Genomic DNA, 18,293 nt, shown 5'->3' on the forward strand with positions numbered 1-18,293 from the left:
GGGTGTGATGTAACAGCAGACTGCTAAAACGCCGCTCCATCGGGTCATCTGTAAGGGCCTTATCGCCTCCTCCCGACGGGTTAACCCAAAACAAACAATACAGCCGCAGCCTCGACAAGAAGGGCACACAATCATATACACACACACACACACACACACACACACACACACACACACACACACACACACACACACACACACACACACACACACACACACACACACACACACACACACACACACACACACACACACACACACACACACACACACACACACACACACACACACAGCCCGAGTGGCCAAATCAAACTGCCAGTTCAGTGAGAGAATAAAAATATTTCCACTCCTTACATTCAGACACACCAATACGTGTCAATAAAGTGGCAAGAACAAATGCTTCTCATTTTGCTTAGCTGCACTCCTTCTACTGAAGATGTCCAACTGAGGGGAAGGAGAACGGGGCAACAGCTACTGCAGATCTGTTCTACTTTGTTATGGAGAAATGGCCGACAGCTCATAAAGAACCCCTGTTCATAAAGAAGTCTCCAACAGGACCGGCTGGAAATAAATTACGTTTCCTTTGTTTCTCGCACCCTTCACTTGCCTAAACTCCCAACAGCTGTGTTTTGAAACCACAGAGGCAAAAGCAAAGTGATTTTTCTTTTTTATACAAACAAGGACAGGATATCCCACAGAGGGGTGTTTCAGTCATGAAACGAGCTGTCTAAACAGAAGATGAGAGGAACGAGACAAGCTTCAAAACACGTTTGGACAATACAAATTATGCACAAGCCTTTGTTCTGTTCTACGTTTGATCATTTTTCTGTCATGAGATCAATGACGCAAGTTACCGTTTGTGTGTGTAGGAATGGAAATTTTCTTCAGATTGTAAGTGATGTACAGTAGTATTATATATCGCGCAGACAGTGAAAACTGGCCAATGTGTCGTCTTTGTGATATTTGTTTTGTCTTTCCATGTCCTGGCTATTTATTCCTTCCGTAGGTGCATTATGGGAAAAATCTCAGAGTTGTTCTTCTACTCCACTGAGAAATACTTACTGTAAATGTTATAAATCATCAACAAAGGATATGGGACAGAACCCAGGCCTGGATTCAATCAACATTTGTTTCAAATTTAAAAGTGAGTGTTGGCTATTTTCTACACAGTCACAGTTTTGCAAATTCAGCAAAGAAAAAGTGCAAATTGACTCCACTGTAAGTGAATGGGGGGAATGAAACTTTCACATTTATTTGCTAATCAAGTTAAAATGAATGCTGTTGGAAACAAGTCTCCATTCTTTATCCCGTTGGTCAAACCTTTTCTTTTTTAAATGTATCTGGCGGAGAAGAACTCTCCAGCAGCAGATTTTGGGAAACGGTCCCAGCCGCTCCGTGCAGTGAGAAGTGAGCAGGGAGATCTTAACGAGCGAAACCGCAGGAGGGGCGTGTCTTATTCACTTTATTAGAGCTGGCCACGGCATTCCGGGCCCCGCCGGGTCACGCTCCTCCCGATCGGCGCGCCTTCTTGGCGCAGGTGCCGATGGCACCGACGGACGTCTCTTCCATTACACGCTCCCGGCTCCCGCGCGCCCATCACGCTGACGGCCGTGGCGGCCGACGGAGGCTCTCGCCGAGGGTTAGCGGAGCGAACGAATTTCTGAGCGTTCATAAGCACCACCCCCCCCCCCCAGCCGCCTGCCCCATTACATTTATTTTTGTTTCTCTTAATCCATAAGCCATTTTGAGAAACAGGCTGGCAGCACTTCGTTGCCAGAACAGTATTAACTGGGTAAGAACAGGCGAGGGGCAGGGGGATATTAAATTGTCACATGGAGACATGAAATTGCTTTCTGTTTTCATGTGATGCATCACAAGCAGGCAGTTTCACTCTCACGACTAACGGGTTTCAGCCTTTATGCCCCATCTGCACTGTAGCCTGTAGTCATTTCACAGCCTTCAATTCTCACATCGTGCATATTTTAATAAACAATAAGTACGACACAAATATATTACCTGATTTCAGTTATTATTGCTCAATAGGCAACATTTTTACAATACGACAGTTCCTAGTAGAAGCCAAGAGGGCTGTCTGTCTGTCAGTCAGCTGGGTCAGACAGGCAGCCTCTTGGTCTGAGTGTGAACCTTGTGTACGCAGACTCCCACAATGCACCGCTCTGTGATGGTGAGGTTCAGCCCTGCAGGGGCATAAAATTCACCCAGAGAGCGAGAGAGAGGACAGACTGTATTCTCTTCACTACCGCAGTTTGGAACAGGGGCAGGCCGTGCCTGTCGCACGGCTGCAGCAGTGGATGCTGGGTTAACGTGGCAGCTGAGCCAAAGGCTCTGCTCTGTTGCCCTCTTCAGACCATCTCTGTGAGCAGCACCACCAGGGAGAGGGAGAGAGAGAGAGCAGGAGAGAGTGAGAGAGGGACACAGAGAGGGGGAGAGAGACAGGAAGAGAGAGAAAAAGAGGGAATGGCACACAAATACAAGGGAGAATGAGAGAGAAAGACACAGAAAGAGAACGGAATAGAAAGACGGAGACACCAAGACAGAGACAGGGAGAGAGAGGGAGGCAGAGAGTAAGTCAGAGAGAGGGAGGCAGAGAGAAAGACCAGGAAAGAAGGAGAAGGACAGTGGGAAGAAGAAAGAGAGGGAAGAGAGAGGGTGAAATTGAGGGGGAAATTGATGTTAAAAGGCAGAGAGAGAGAGAGAGAGAGAGAGAGAGAGAGGAGTGTGTAAGGACGCTGATCTTACCCAGTGGCACAGTGTGAGAGTCAGCACTGCAGATTGTTTAGAACACAGATTGTGGCTGACAGATTCAGCCCAGCTCTCCCCTACAATTTTCATCCAGAGTGACGAGCCAAAACACGAAGCATCGACACGTGCGCATGGAGACTCTCCAACACCGCCATTCCAACAAATTCAGCCCTCCCACAAGACCCTCCCACTCCACACACGAGCACAACAATGCACAACTGTTCATTCTGTAGCCATTCGTCAGGAATCCAGCCTGATTCTCTTTGTGTTCCTGTTTCTTTATGTTTATTTTTTATTTTCTAGTTTTTATTTATTTTTTATTTATTTTCGGTTTACTTCGTTTCGCTTGCGGTTGTGTTTTCTGTGTTCTTGTGCTTGGGTGTGCGTTTGTTATTTTTCCCCCTTAGGTTCCTGGTTCCTGCCCACGCCCCGCCCCAGTCCCGCCTGTTATCTCTTCTTCAATCAAGCCTCCACTAACCATCTTCACCTGCGTCCCATCATCCACTCATTAGTGTTGCTATTTAGTTTCGGTGTGCAGTTTAGTCTTTGCCAGATCGTGCCTCTGTTTTTCTGAGTAGCCTTTCAAGCCTTTCAAGTGTGTTGTCTTTCCCGGTTTTCGACTTTTTGCCTGTCCTGTTTTCGATTACGAGTTTAAGCCTGCCTGCTCTGCCTCTAGTTTTGGATTTTCGACTCTCGCCTGTTTTCTGACCTGTTCCCGGCTCCCGTTATTGTACCTCTGCCTGATCGTGTTGATTCCCTGGACTTTGACCATTGCCTGTACCCTGACTTCGAGACTGCCTCTGATTTTGTACTTTGAAAATAAATCGCCAAGTCTTTGTAACTCTGGTCTGCTTCTGAGTCCTACCCCAGACCCTGACACCATTCTTCACTGAACAGTCTGGAGCATTCTACAGTATCAAGGCATGCTCAATGCATGCTACATGTCCTCTGATTCAATCAGGGGTGTCCAGTCTTATCTGAAAAGAGCCAGCGTGGGTGCAGGTTTTTGTTTTAGCCCAGCACTAAGACACCTGATTCAACAAAACAATGTCATTTTGTTGAATCAGGTGCCATAACAAAAACCTGGACTAAAGGTTTATTGAATGCTGAAAGGGAAACTGTGTTAAGACTGGACTAAAGTCTACACTAACAGGTTACTGAAATAACACAGAAGCGTGTGAACTACATGCTAATGACCCACACATTTCTCCTACATCGTCACACTATTCTCTCGACTGTGAATGCAAAACTAGGGAGGTTGTTAAGTTCCTTTTCTTTAAGTTGCTTCTTCCCATTTCCCGTACTGCAGCAAATGTTCTGTGCCACCCCATTGCGCCCTCTCCCAAAATGAGAGGGGAAGCTGAGGCGATGGCCCAAAACGGAGCAGTACGGGCAAGGAGGGATACAATAAAGAAAGTTCTGGAAGAACGGAAGACGGCAGGGGGTTGGTGGGAGGCTCATTCGGTTAAGGCACCACATGCATCAGCTCCATGGTCTCGGATTGGATGCGGACCGTGCCGGCGCCTACCGTGGCCAGCAGCTCCACAGAGCGACACACTCAGGGCACGGGACGGTCGAGCCGGTCAGGCGCGCGTCACACACCGTGCGCACGTCGATTCTGACGGAAACGGTACGCGGGCACTGCAGGGACGCGTGCGTCACCGCCCAGCCTCGCCATCGCATTTCATGCGTTTTAAAAACGGAAGAGATGGAACGCAGCAGATGTGCATTTGGCGCAGGTGTGAACAGCTTGTGAAGTGGGGGGGGGTGACTCACTTTGGGAAGGTGGGGGAGGGGTGGGGGCTTAATGGGATTCCTGGGCTGACGATGGAACTGAGGCCCAGACTGGGCGTGCACGTCACAATGTTCTAATTATATAAAACAAAAAAACCCTCAGGTGAACCTGAGCCCCTGCTGTGGTTAGATTTTTATCACCTCAAACAAGAAGGCAGAGAAAAGTTCCAAAGAAGGGAAAGAATAATATAAAAATATCAAAATACATCAACATTCGTCAACTGAAAGCTGGAGGGTAGTTCTCTCGTGATCAATATCAGAATGTGTGCCACTTAAACCCTTTCAGTGACAGAAATGCCAAAAAGTAAAGCAAAAACAAGCACGGAGCCGTCCAGACCCACGGCGCAGCTCACTTCCGCAGACACATCTTAGCTGGCACCACCTGCGCATGCGCCCTAAAAACGTGCCTCAAAGGTCGACCGTGAGTGAGTGAGTGAGTGAGTGACCACAATTTGCCATGCACAGCCCACGGCCCCAGTTCCTGCACGCCGTGGGAAAAAGAAATAAATAATACATACAGTACATATGATGCAACTCTACCCCTTCAACCCATCGAACCCATGTGTAAGCAATACGCCACCGCTGCAAGCCCACAGAACAGGGTAAATACAAAAGGCCCTGCGGTCGAAGCGTTTGGGTCGTAACAGTGACGGTTTCTAAATGGACACGGTCACCGGCAGCCACTGTGGGCGCCTCCTCTGCAGTCAGTTCACCTCTAAGTGTTCTGGGAACATCCTTTTCCTCACTGGCAGCAGGAGGAGGCGCAGTAGCAGGGGGAGGCACAGCAGCAGCGGGAGGCGCAGCAGCAGGGGGAGGGGCAGCAGGAGCAGCTGCAGTGGAGACGCGTGGTTGTATTCCCCTGACAGAGGTGCAGAAAGCAGGACAGGAAGAGTCTCTGCTCTCTGTGGCAATGTTCTGTCCCCCCCAGGATCTGCCAGGCAAAAACGCACTGCATTCTGGATTATTAATGAAGATGATGGCAAATAGGAGAGCAGAACACTCCCACGCCCCTCCCCCCAGGATCACCCTGGCAAACGAGTCGTCCAGCTGCATGGGAATCCACACACGCCCCCGAGCGGGACTATCGAAAGTCTGAGGCATCTGCACCAGGACCGAGGAACACGATATTACAACTGGGGGGGGCGAAAATTCTCCTGTGGGACATATCAAAAGCTCTCTCTTTTTTTGCAGGTCTGCAGTTTCGCAGCTCAGAAAGTCATTTCACTAGTCTAACCTCTGGCAAAGAGCCAACATCTTGACAGACATAACATTGTCTGGCAAGAGCTTCATCCAACATGTGCTTTAGCCTGCTACTGTCTTCCCTGAACTGCTGTCATTTTCTACTGCTGTGTGATCTTTCTCTCTCTCTCTCTCTCTCTTTCCCCCTCCATCTCTCTCTCTCTCTCTCTCTCTCTCTCTCTCTCCACCTAACTCTCTCCATCTCTCTCCCTCTCTCTTTCACTCTCCCTGTGCCACTCTCTCCCTCACAGACACACAGACACACACACACACGCATGTGCATACACAGACACGCACGCACGCACGCACGCACGCACGCACACGCGCACACGCACACACGCACACACACACACACACACAATACCTCGTCTCCACTGTGACTGTGGTGTTAATAGAGCTCGGGGCTCAGGAGCCAGCAGTCACAGAAAGCAATGAGGTCACACCTCACTGTGACCCCAGAGAGGCGTCGGAGGTCCTCCAGGGCAGCGTCTGAGAGCAGCGTGATCCCAGGCCTGGAGCTCAGCCCACAGACCAGACACCACAGAGCAAGAGTGACAGAGAGCTGCTGCTTCTGCATAGAGCTAATGTTTCATTCGAGGGAGCTACTGCGGGCTGCTCTAATGCGATAATACCACATGTGTGCTTGTAGGTGATGGAGAGAGCGAGAGGGAGAAGGAGAGAGGGCATGTGTGCATGCGTGCGTGAGATAGGCAGAGAAATGGGCCTCATTCACAAAATATGTGCATGATCACATTTGATTGTCAACATGTGTAAGAACGTTTCCACGGACATTTCGGCATTCATAATTTTTTTCCTTATATGAATTTGTTCATAGCTGTTTCCTTATACTAATCACATGAACAGGATTGCGCATGAAATTTACAAACACTCAGCATTCATGATCTCATACAAGGTCTGCACACATGTCATGAATCCCATATTGGTTTTTGGTAGGAACATTTTTAAGAACAAAAATAAGAATAATTTAAGAAAAGTTTTGTGAATGAGGCCAAATTTCTGCATATTTATATCCTGAACATAAATGAAAACACAGCACATATTTAATATTTTCATAAGGATATTATATACTATACAGTACATGGTAATTGCAATATACACTGCACTGATATATTGGTCTCCTAGCAACAAAAAAAAAGAAAATAAGACCAATCAGTGGACACATTTGCAACTGGTTATCTGTGATGGCTCTCTGGACTCCAGCCGATCGCAGCCGGATGGAGCGCAGCAGCCCGCGGGGGGAGGGACAGGAGGTGAGGCCACCGCAGGGGGCCAGGGCTGAGCGCCGGATCGACGCCGCCGTGCCGGCTGGTGAAGGCGCGGCGCACACCGATAGCCGGGACGGGTGCTGCGGTGGCTTCATCTCCCAAGGAACACGTTTCGGCATTTCAGCTAAATCACGGAACCCTTCCGCTCTGTCGAGGAGAACGGGAACAGGCAAGGGCCTCGTGTGGCCACAGTTAAATCCTTAGGATTTAAAGTAATATGCTATGCAACCCTAGTTATTTTTAGTTTATTCATTTTGTCTTCTGTAAAATTCTGTAAAAGATGAAATCAAGGGTTGCAGGTTTATTCACGCATCACAGAAATAAATTCCTCTAAACTTCTTGACGCCAGTTAAGTCAGTTCTGCAACGGCTACATGACCAATTTCAGGTACGACGGCTGTGAGGCAAACTGTCTGCGGAAAACCTGTGGCTGGGCGCCATGACGACAGTATCAGATAGGGACGATGATTGGCAGCTATTACGATGGGAGCTGGATATTGGGATTTACAGACGATGTCTGCTTTGCCGAGTTCGCTTCCACCAGCAGACACTGCACCTTAAAAAAGAGTAAAGGCCCGCGTGGCGGAATGCACAACAGACAGCCAAAAACGCATTCCTTTGCACCAACCGGTTCAAGGGAGGTCAGAAAAGCGAGAGGGACGCACCTAGCAACGTCAGTGCCAAAAGACAAAAAGAGAAAAGAACGCCCCCGTTTGTCTCTTTCTCGCTCAGTGGTCCCTCGCTATTCAGGTGTATTCAGGGCTTTTCCAACATCGCCTGTTCCTCAGGTTATTTAAAAGGTCTTTTCTTTGTCTGATCTCTTCATGAACGTGACTAATGAAGTTAATGACCGCTGTATGAGTAACATTTGGCAGTGCCACCGAAGAAGCCTTTAATACTGCGTGAGAACAGACAGCGGGCCTCTCAGGCAACAGAAATAACGTAAAACTGGTAGAGCATTTCTTGTAATATCTACAGCCTGCTGATAATAAACATACGTCGTAAATTTTCTGGCATGTGTACCCTATGACAGAGACTAGAAGAATATTAGAAGGTTTGTACATAATAAGCTAAATATTAGCCTACATCATAACATGAGTCCACCAATAAAAACGAATTATATTAAAATGAAAACAGGCTATAGTACAGGGGCAATAGTATTTTTACATGACAGTATTGTGATATTTTTGCCAAGCCCTAGAACCGGCCCACATTATCAAGCCCTTTGACTGAGGAGCGTCATGCAGTTTATTTCAGTAGCGGGCAGGAGATGAACTAAAGCATCACAGCAGGCGGGGGGGGGGGGAAATGCTCTCCAGGTGTTTTTGCCCAACACCCCAGTTTCTCACTTCCTTTGTCTGCCCAGCAGTTAATCAGCCTGGCATTTAAAGTGTGAAGACTACAGTCTCAGCGGCTCACAGTCCCCTAACCCACGGCTCTGTGACTGTGGCTGCCACCAGCTTAGTGCGTATTCAGCTAACAGCCAATGGCAGCACTCATCATTATCATCGCCAACATCACAAACATCACCGCCACCACCGCAATCATCACCACCTCTATCAACATCATCACCACCACCGCCGCCACCATCACCACAATTATTCCCAGGTTGGACATAGTCGGACTCGTTGTACTCTTGAGCAAGGTACTTAACCGGCATTGCTTCAGTATATAGCCAGCTGTATAAATGGATACAATGTAAATGCTATGTAAAAAAGAAAAAGTTGTGTAAGTCACTCTGGATAAGAGCATCTGCTAAATGCCCGTAATGAATAATGAATGAATGAAGTCTGGGGTGAATCAGTCTGATTTAGCCAGACGTCCTCTCAGAGTCACGTCAGTGCAAATGCGCGTACCCACTTCACCCCATTGTGCTTCTGCACTTTGGGGATGGGAGATGGAGACTGCTCCGAGGTGTCCACCCCCCCGCCCCCCCTCGCCCCCCCCCCTCACCCCGCCAGTCTTTGAGCGGAGCATCGCCTCCCCCCTCGCTAATGCAGCGCAGCGCACCCCCCCCCCCAGCTCCTGCGGCGGCGGCTCACACGCGGCTCTTCCCAGGCCGCGGGAAGCTTTCAGAGGACGTGGGAGGACGAGCTGCAGAGGGCTCCGATTACCCAGGCATCAGAATAACAAATGAAAGGAAGTCAATACAGGAGGAAAGAGTGAGGGGGCTGGGGAGAGAAAGAAAAAGAGGGGGACCATGAAGAAAGAGAAAGAGAGAGAGGGAGGGGGGTTGAGTGTGAGGGAGGGAGAAAAGGAGAGCAAAACCCTGAAAGGTAGGGTGGAAAAGCTATGTTCTGGGAGAGGGGAAGATCTAGAGCTCCCCAAAGTCTCCTGTCTCAAAGTCCACTGAACTCTGTAGACAGAGATAGGAAGCAGACTGAGGGGAGGGGTGATGGGGGCGCCTGGGTGATTTGGGGGGCATAGAGACTCCTGGGGTTGTGTGTAACCCTGGGACATCCCAACTGTGCCCTCAGTCACGGTGCAGAGTGACAGGCCTTTACCACAGGCCACACCGAGGAAACCAAAACATCATAATCAATCTTCCTGCTCCTCCGCACCGCTAAAGCCTACCGAGAGAGAGAGAGAGTGTGTGTGTGTGTGTGTGCGCGTGTGTGCATGTGCATGCATGTGTGTAAGCGTATGTGTGTGTACATGTGTGTGTGTGAGTGTGCGTGTACGTGTGTGCATGTGCATGCATGTGTGTGTGTGTATGTGTCTATACAATTAATTGCTACGGAGTGCATTTCTCCACTTTTTTCTTAGAAAAGCACAAAAAGCACAGTTATTTTTCCTTCACAAGTCTGTCACTATACACAATCAACATGAGGATGTAAATTTAACGCACTCCATGCCTTGCCAAGTCTATGTATTGCATCACATATTTACCAAAGACAGCAAAACACAGACTGTTTTTGCTAAGTGAGCAAAAATAATTTTTTGATACAGTATAGTAACATAATAATAAGCAAAAAACCTCCACATTGTTCCCAGAGAAAGATGTAGATATCTTTTCTGTCCTCCACTAGCCATTTGCAGTGCTTGCACATAATGTTGCGCGGGACACTGAAGGGTTCGTATCTCTGCGGGGAAATGATAACCCACTCAGCAGTCGCTTTTTGCGCTCAGCTCAGTTAGCGTACACCAGGGGATACATTTTACGGACGATGAACATCAGCAAATAGTATCGTTGGCCTGCGGTTTGACCCACGCTGCACTGCAGCCCAGAGCGTCATCTCTCCGACTGGCCCAGCTGAGAAATACAACATGGATGCCTCCCCGTACCAGCGTTTCACCCACAGACTCATCCGCGATGCACCGCCCCAATATCGGCACGGCCACCACAAAATTAAAAGTCCGTTAATAATGGGATTTATTCACCAAAGCTGCGGTGATGTCCTCTTATTTACGAGAGATGAACTGCAAAACACCATCACTACCACCGCGATCATCACTAGTACCTCTATCAACATCATCAGCACCACAGCCGCCACCATCATCACCATTATCACCGCCATATTATAAACATCACAACCTGAAAGATCATAACCACCTCCATCATCATCATCATTATCATGACCATGACCACCACCACCTTCATCATCATCATGACCATCACCACCACCTCCATCATCAGCACTACCAGATCACTATCTCCATCAAAATCACATTAACGTCATTGATCATCAGCGGTCATCAGAGGCCATCACAGGTTCCATGGCCTTTTCCCTCAGATTTTTCTCATCCCCATTCAGTGCTGTAGAAAATATAAAAATGGGCAACATCATCCTATCCAGATTTACACACCTGTTGACCACTCCGCTGTAAACACTGCAGCATACAGCGACGTGGTGTTTTGCTCAATCTGTCTGTTTGAATGATTTAATGACATTATTTTTTGAGGGGGTTCCAGAAACCACAAGAGAAAAGACAATGACTGATATAAAAAGATACGATTTTTTGTGTGAAATGCCTCTTTAAATCTAAAAGCCCACAAGACCACATCGGACCACTTTCAACAACCGCTGGGAAGAAGAAGTAAAAAGAAATAAATAAAAAGTTTCCATAATCTCCACCGTAGCCGGGAAAACATCCCCATTAGTTTCCCCTTTGTCCCACACCCACTCAAAACAAGTCTGGCCTTCTGTATACAGAGCCCTTGTTGTTTTCAGACGTCTAACCCTAACCTCAGAAATGCCTCCCTGTGTGTGTAATTACTGTGTGCCTCCCGTGCCCCGCCCTCCCCCCCCTCCCCACAGCCCTCCTAAACAGCCCCTATTGTGTCTCCCGTTCTGCGACAGCCAGATCTCTGACGAGGGTGAAGCTGGTGCTGCTGGAGGGACGGGAGTTTGTGAGTGTGTCAGCTCTTTTCTTAAGGGGGTGTGATGTCCCGTGGAGCTCGTCTGAGTGGAGGCCCCGGTTTACTGAGACTGCGCTTACAGTCTGTCTGGAATGCGCGAGTAGGCCCGTGGTAAAACTCACTTCTTTACATCCTCATCTCAACATTCAGCCCTCAATGGAGAAGTCCAAAACCACCCCCAGCCGGTTGGGGGGGGGTGGCACAACAATGCAAAATAGCCATGGGGTCACGTGGGGGCGGGGGCAATTTGCAGCCTACGGCCAGTTGTAAATGCAGCCGAAGGCTTCTCGTACCGGTTCGAGATAGACTGCAGTCCCCAATGCGACTCGGGCTTCTCCTTCAAGGATGAAGAAGCTTGGCTTTAGCCGGCTAGCCGCCGTGGACGTGGGCTGAAGGGACAATTAAGACAGAGACCATGCGTAGCGGTACGTACTGCAGAATTCCACAGGCCAGAGTGCCAAAACACATCAGATGGCGAACGCTTTCCTTCGATTCTGCTGGCGAAGGCATTACGGTACAGTGCGCTGACTGTGCAGTCATTGATTCAGCTGACTAATAACCATTCACAGTGCAGCAGCTCTTAAATAACACTTCAGACTCAGGGAACTTGTGGCTCCAGGCAAAAAAAAAAAAAAAAAGTAAATAAAATTAACTAAATGAATTAAACGCGGTGACATCAGGCCTAAGAAATCAAGCGAACTGCCAGGCCTGTCAGAACCGTGCCTGAGTAATGAGCGACAGGCGCTTCCCACGCTTTCTGACGCACGCGGGCACGGACACCTCAGTTCGGCAAGCGGACGAAGGTGATTCTGGACAGTCGTGCACGCGCGGCCATTTGCGATCGTTAAATATTCATCCAATACCACTGAATGTTTGGAAACCAATGAGCACAAGACCAGGAAGAGTAAATGGAATGCACATATCCAAATGACGGTACGAAGTCGTTGTCGTAAATATAGAAATGGTAAGGGGTATAAACACTTGCCCGTCCTAGCGTTCATTAAATAAACCAACAAAAATAAATGAAAATCAAAAGGTTTGCACTACTTTGTGAGGTCAGATTATGCTAAGGAGAATGACTGTAGTGTAGTCACAGCATGGAGATGGGCCTTTCCGGCAAGGAAAATTCCCACACGACAGCAAATATGGTTTGGAAGTCTTTCTTTTGTAATTCATCCTACAATTCAAAGCCAAGCAGGTAAAGAATTCAGAGCATTCATTCCATGAACCAGCCACAATTATCTTAAACCTCACCTGTTTAAAGAAAGCCTTTTAATAGTTTTTGTTCAGCTTAAACGAAGAACCAGAAGCCACCTTTCCTGTTTACCTTCTGTGGGTCCCACCAGCACGTTTCTACTGCACCACAGGCCGCAGGTATGCAGGTGATAAACACAAATGTGCTGCTCGGTGAATCACACACACCTGAGATACATCACAGGTACACCACCATATACCTGACAAGCTCGTGCAGTGCTCTGATACGAGGAAGAAAACTCTAATTCCCAGAGACAAAACGCCACTGCTAGGCTACTGCAAACAAACCTCATTAATAATTTCATAATCAAAACACCAGGGTTACGTCAAGCGCATCTTGAGTTTCCTTTTGCGCCTCTGCAGATATGCAGATGCATATAGCCTTCACGCCCGCACGTTCCAGCAATCCGCTCTGAACATCCTGTGTCACTTCCGTTTCCAGGGCAACCACGGTTCCTTATTTTAGAGTGTGTACCTCATCAAATGTGGAATCGAAAGCCAAAACATGGGGTTTGGGTGGTGGGGGGGGGGGTCTGCTATGTGGGAAACAGAGCATGACCAATCTATCAGAGGGATAAAGCACACAAACTGATAAATGGCATGTACTGGTCAAAGACTACAGACAAAGTACTGTAAATGTCTGGCACAAAGTATAGCACAGAAATAGGCTGGCAATAATCTTGGTCCCAAAGGAATAAACCATTCATTCATTCATTCATTCATTCAATTCAATTCAATAATATAATGTTTTGCAGAATTCCAAAATAAGCAGGGCAGCAGTGTAGTATAATGAGCTGCACCTGTATTGTTTACTCTTTAGTGGTAGGAAGATGGCAAGCGTTGCTCGGCTGAATTGCCTGCTCTCATCATTATGTTATGGTATCAGGTTTCAGTATATATATCCAGCTGTATAAATTTATACTTACAACTATAATAAGTTCTGCAAGGCGCTCTGGATAAATGCCAGTAATGTGCATACATACAGGACATTTGTCAAGAGTCTTTGCTGTGATCCAAAATGGCTATTCCAGAGACAGGGAGGCGGGTGACACTCCAGCTCTCCCTCTCTTTCCACACCACAATCTTTTTTTAAATGGGTTTTCACAACAAGTTTTGCAGAGATGGAATTGAGGTTTACAGTGACACCACGACAGGCCGTTGCCTGTAACACCCTGCAGTCACACCGCCTGAACAATCACAGTGAACAGAATGACTTCTTTATCAAGCTGACTCCCACACGCGTCCCCCACATACTGTAGTCACGCAGCGCACCCCACTCAAAAAAAGCCCAAAGCAGCGTGACCACTATGAAGGTTTCCAACTCCAACACAAAATTGTACGTCTATAAACATAATTGCACACACACACAACCACATACACATACACACACACACGGCAAGTGACACAATCTTCTGATTCAATGTATGGTGAGACCCATTTCATTAGTAGCACCTTCCAATAGAAAATGGCCTTCAACAACGGTAATAAAAAGAATGAGTGAACCGTTTGCTGGTTTTCAAAGACACTCAATTTTTAAAAGGTTTAGAATGACTGCTGAAATACTGGAATCAACTAAAGAAATAAAATCTGATTAAAATAAAACCTCAATTCAAAACACCCAATTTTCTACATCTAATCTTCTAAAGAAATCTTTACAAAACTCGACAAAAAAGCAGATCTTTTGAAACTCAACCAAGCCTCAACTCTCAAAGAAGTAAATTAGCAGTGGTTCCCATAGTTATCTTCCATCACTTCTCTTCTTCTGCCTATCAAAGCGAAAACAATCCCATAATCCCCCTGGTACGCTCCGCTACTGTTATGGCCATTACTGTTGCCATGACTGGAAGTCTTCTTCCAAATTCAAGGGGCTTCAGTTGTAAAAGTCCCAACTCGGAAAATGACAGTGGCTCCATTTCAGAGCCAAACAGCAATTTCATGGCTGAATAGTAACAGAATGATTAGATAACCCCCAAAGTGGACACATCGATCCCTACTGCACTCTGAATTTAAGACAATCCTTTTGGCGTGGGAGTGCTCACTCTGAAATGAAACCAGTGTGAATCCTCATTAATTTAGTTTCCACTTTTTTTTTGTTTCAACAATCTCAACAGTTTGGACACAAACCTCCCCGGTCACAACAGCCGAAATTGTAAAGATGTTAGCCCTGCATATGTTGCCTCCCCCAAACACCAAACTAATACAGATTTCAGAGCAAGGAATACAGACAATTGATTCGGCATCAAAAACTCTACAACAAAAAATTGCCTTTGAACGTGGTCAGATTCCAGTGGGGTTCTGCTCTTTTGCTAGGCCGAACGTAGAGGCTAAAGCAGGAGCAGCATCGGTACAGTCTGTGCCAGCTCTTTCCAGTAGAAGAGAGCAGTGTCTCAACCTCAGTCTTGGGGCCTGCACAGTGCCAACATGGGAATTTTACTCTTCTTGGCGTGCACAGCCATTTCTGACATAATGTGGCTTAAGAGGGTAATAATCCCTCTAAACATGAAAAGCAACAATTAAGAAAAATAAACAGCTTGTTAAAATTGTGCTCTGACGGTTTAGCCAGATAGCAATGTGCCCATACACAAAGTAAGAGAGGGTACAGGAGGATACTTATATGCTATTCCAGTCCACCCAGCAGCAATAACACATCAGGAAATGTTTGAAAATACTACATAATGCATTAAGGCCAAGGGATCGCTTTGCTTTCAGAGCGTAGCAACCAAAGCCTGACATTTAAAAAAAAAAGAAAGAAAGAAAACTTACTTGACTAAGCTAAACAAACATGCCGACAGGCGTACACTGACAGTGCCTCAGTACCTTTTGAGACTTGGCCATTGGGGAATGGGGATCCTCAGGCTCTTCTTCCTAATTGAAGGTTGAGTTACACCGTGTGGCACACGATGGCTTATCCCCTTACAGAATTTAATTTGCTCGTGAAAAGGGGTCCAAATACAACACGTTGGCAGAGGCAAGAGGATGCTGACGGGTTCGTGCTGACATGGGCGCGAGAGACGGCAGGCCGGACAAAAACAAAAGACTGCTTCGGAGGCAGAGAGAGGGAGGTCTTCATTCAGTCTTACAAGTGGAGGACTCAAGCACATGAGAGATGCAGGATGCAAGAGTCCAAAATCACCTGCATTCATCTTAGCTCTGTGGTCCACAAACCAGTAACCCAAGAGCACCGTCCTGCCAGGTACTGGGTGGTGACCAGGCGTCCCACCCCTGTGCTCAGCAGGCCAATCACATAAAAACACATAATGGATAACTGCAGTAATGACACCGTTCCAAGTATTTACTAGAAATGTACAAAGATAAGTTAAAAGACATTGTTTAAAAGTTTGCTGACAGGTAAGTGGTGGAGGAGCTGGAAACTTTTGGTGACACGGCAATAATATTCACCTCAGGAGAAGAGAAGCAGAGGGGAGGGGGGCAGGAGGGGACTCACCATGAGTGTGCGGCGAATGCTCTCATAGGTCTGGGGTGGGGGGGTCGGGGTTCGTGTGTTCCTCTCGGGTGGGCCGCAGCCCCGGTCCCATTCCGGGGCGGTAAATCCAGCAGCGCTGCGGGGGAGCAAAAAAGACACGGGGGGGGGGGGGGGTTAGAATGACCGAGGTGCAGAAGGGCAACACGCCGAGGGGAGGGCGCCAAGGATACACAATCCTGGAGCCGCCCCCAAGGAGCACAACACCGGGGAACAGGAAACACCAGCACGGCTAAACTACAAAAACAGCACAAAACCAAAGGAAGACTTGGGGGTAAGCCAGGAGCCATCTGTCACCGGTGCTTCCTGTGTTTTCCGGGCTGGGTTTCCGGGGAACGGTCTTTTCTGGCTGTTTCTACACCGCAGCACCTTAACCCCCAGAGGCACCGATTCTCCACCGAGCGTTCTGAACCAGGAGAGAGGGGCGACCCGCTCTTCACCTCCGACCCCTCAACCGAAGCACGAGGCGTGCCTACCCACGCAGTCAGAGAGGTTCAGCAGAGACCGGTCAGGTGCTAGCATTAGCCATAACGCTCAAAGAAATGAATGGTGGCAACAATTAGCTAATAAATGGGTGCTCAGCCTGTTACCGGCCAAAAACAATTAATGGAAGTCAATTGGGAACTTTATGAAGGGTGCTACTTTTATAAATGCAGCACCCTTAATTTGTTTATAAATCGTTTATTCCTATTTTTTCTTCTTTCTGCATGAAAAAAAAACTTGTATTGCAAATTATGAGGCATGACATCTCATTTTATAAGGTTAGGACCTGTGCAACAGATGTGGTAAAATCAAATGCTAAGGTAGCGCTACATATCTCCTGGTCATCAAAGCATCCCCGACGTTGTTCAAAAATGCAATCCCCTCATGTTGCCATGGCGATGCACGATACAATAACTAGGCACGGCGCTGAAAGTAAGAAAAGCGCTGTGGCAGGTCTTCCATCGTGCCAACCTGAGCGGCTTGGCAGGTTTTTTGTCGTGCCAACCCGAGGGGTTTCTGTGTATGACAGCAGACGGAGAGCGGCGATTGATTGGCTGTTTTCTTAGTGTTCCCCGGGGGTGTTTTTGGGGGCCTCCGTCATCGTCTGCTGTACTGGATTACACCTTAATGTCGGACGTGCTACACTGTCATTAGTCAACCTGGGGGAATTCAGAAGAGTGATCTGAGCCAGAGCGTGGGACAGAAAAATGAACCCGGGAATCCGGCAAGACGTCGGCCACGAGAAGCACGTGCTCTCTTTTGAAGGAAGACGTCGTCTCTCATTTCCTTGGGCACTTAGGCTTCACAGCTGACAAAGATAAAAGCCAGATTTGTTTTGGTCCTTCTTTTTTTTTTTTCTTTTTCTTTCTTCTCCTTTCTCTTGTAACACAATCTGTCCAATTCTGTCCAGATTTTTCCACACTCATTAGTTAGTCACATGCAGCAATGCCTTCAATAGTTTCGGCCACCAAATGTGTTTTTCAAGCGTCAAAGTCTTATCAGACTTCATCAAATCACATTCATCTCAAATCCACTGCTCTTTGGTACAAACTGCTTATCACAGTTCATGGAACCAGACACCCCCTGACTGCTGCAAAATTAAATTTCCCCATAAGTTCTCAACTAACAAATCAGACACTTTTATTGCTCAGAGCACCTGGATGTGCCTTAAGTACAGTACCATTGAGCTGCCAGGGGCCATAAACCGGATTAAACACAGCTGCCAAACGTGTTTCTCACACATGAACATAATTTAGCACAGAATTCTCTCCAATTTCCCCTTACAGTCACCATGGGTCCGGGATTTATTTTAGATGTGCCTGAACTTATTTTCCATGCTTCTGATCCCCAGCCATGCGCAAGAAAGCCGTCTCCGAATACAGATTGTCCGTAACTTCTCTCAGAAGTAATCGCTTCGTTGAAACATCACGTATTTGCCCATTCCTCTAGAGCTGGGGTGCCCAATTTTATCCAAAACAGGCCAAGGTCTTGATTGTAGACCACAACTAGTTAATAAGTTGAAGAAGGTGTCTTAGTGCTGGGCTAAAACAAAAACCTGCACCCACACTGGCCCTTTTGGATAAGACTGGACAACCCTGCCCTGGATGTAGCCTACTTTTTGACATCTGAAGTCA

The 18,293-nt window shown here is 47.4% G+C and overlaps 1 protein-coding gene across 1 annotated transcript in view; it reads right to left on the minus strand.

Annotated features, from left to right (window-relative positions):
- LOC135244208 (protein TANC2-like) overlaps positions 1-18,293 on the minus strand; it is a 157,371-nt gene that overhangs the window by 113,056 nt on the left and 26,022 nt on the right. Inside the window, 1 exon segment of the mRNA XM_064316499.1 lies at positions 16,141-16,255. The gene's annotated coding sequence lies outside the window, so the exon portion shown is untranslated.

The sequence above is a fragment of the Anguilla rostrata genome, chromosome 17 (genome assembly GCF_018555375.3).
Source record: "Anguilla rostrata isolate EN2019 chromosome 17, ASM1855537v3, whole genome shotgun sequence".
Lineage (NCBI taxonomy): Eukaryota > Metazoa > Chordata > Actinopteri > Anguilliformes > Anguillidae > Anguilla > Anguilla rostrata.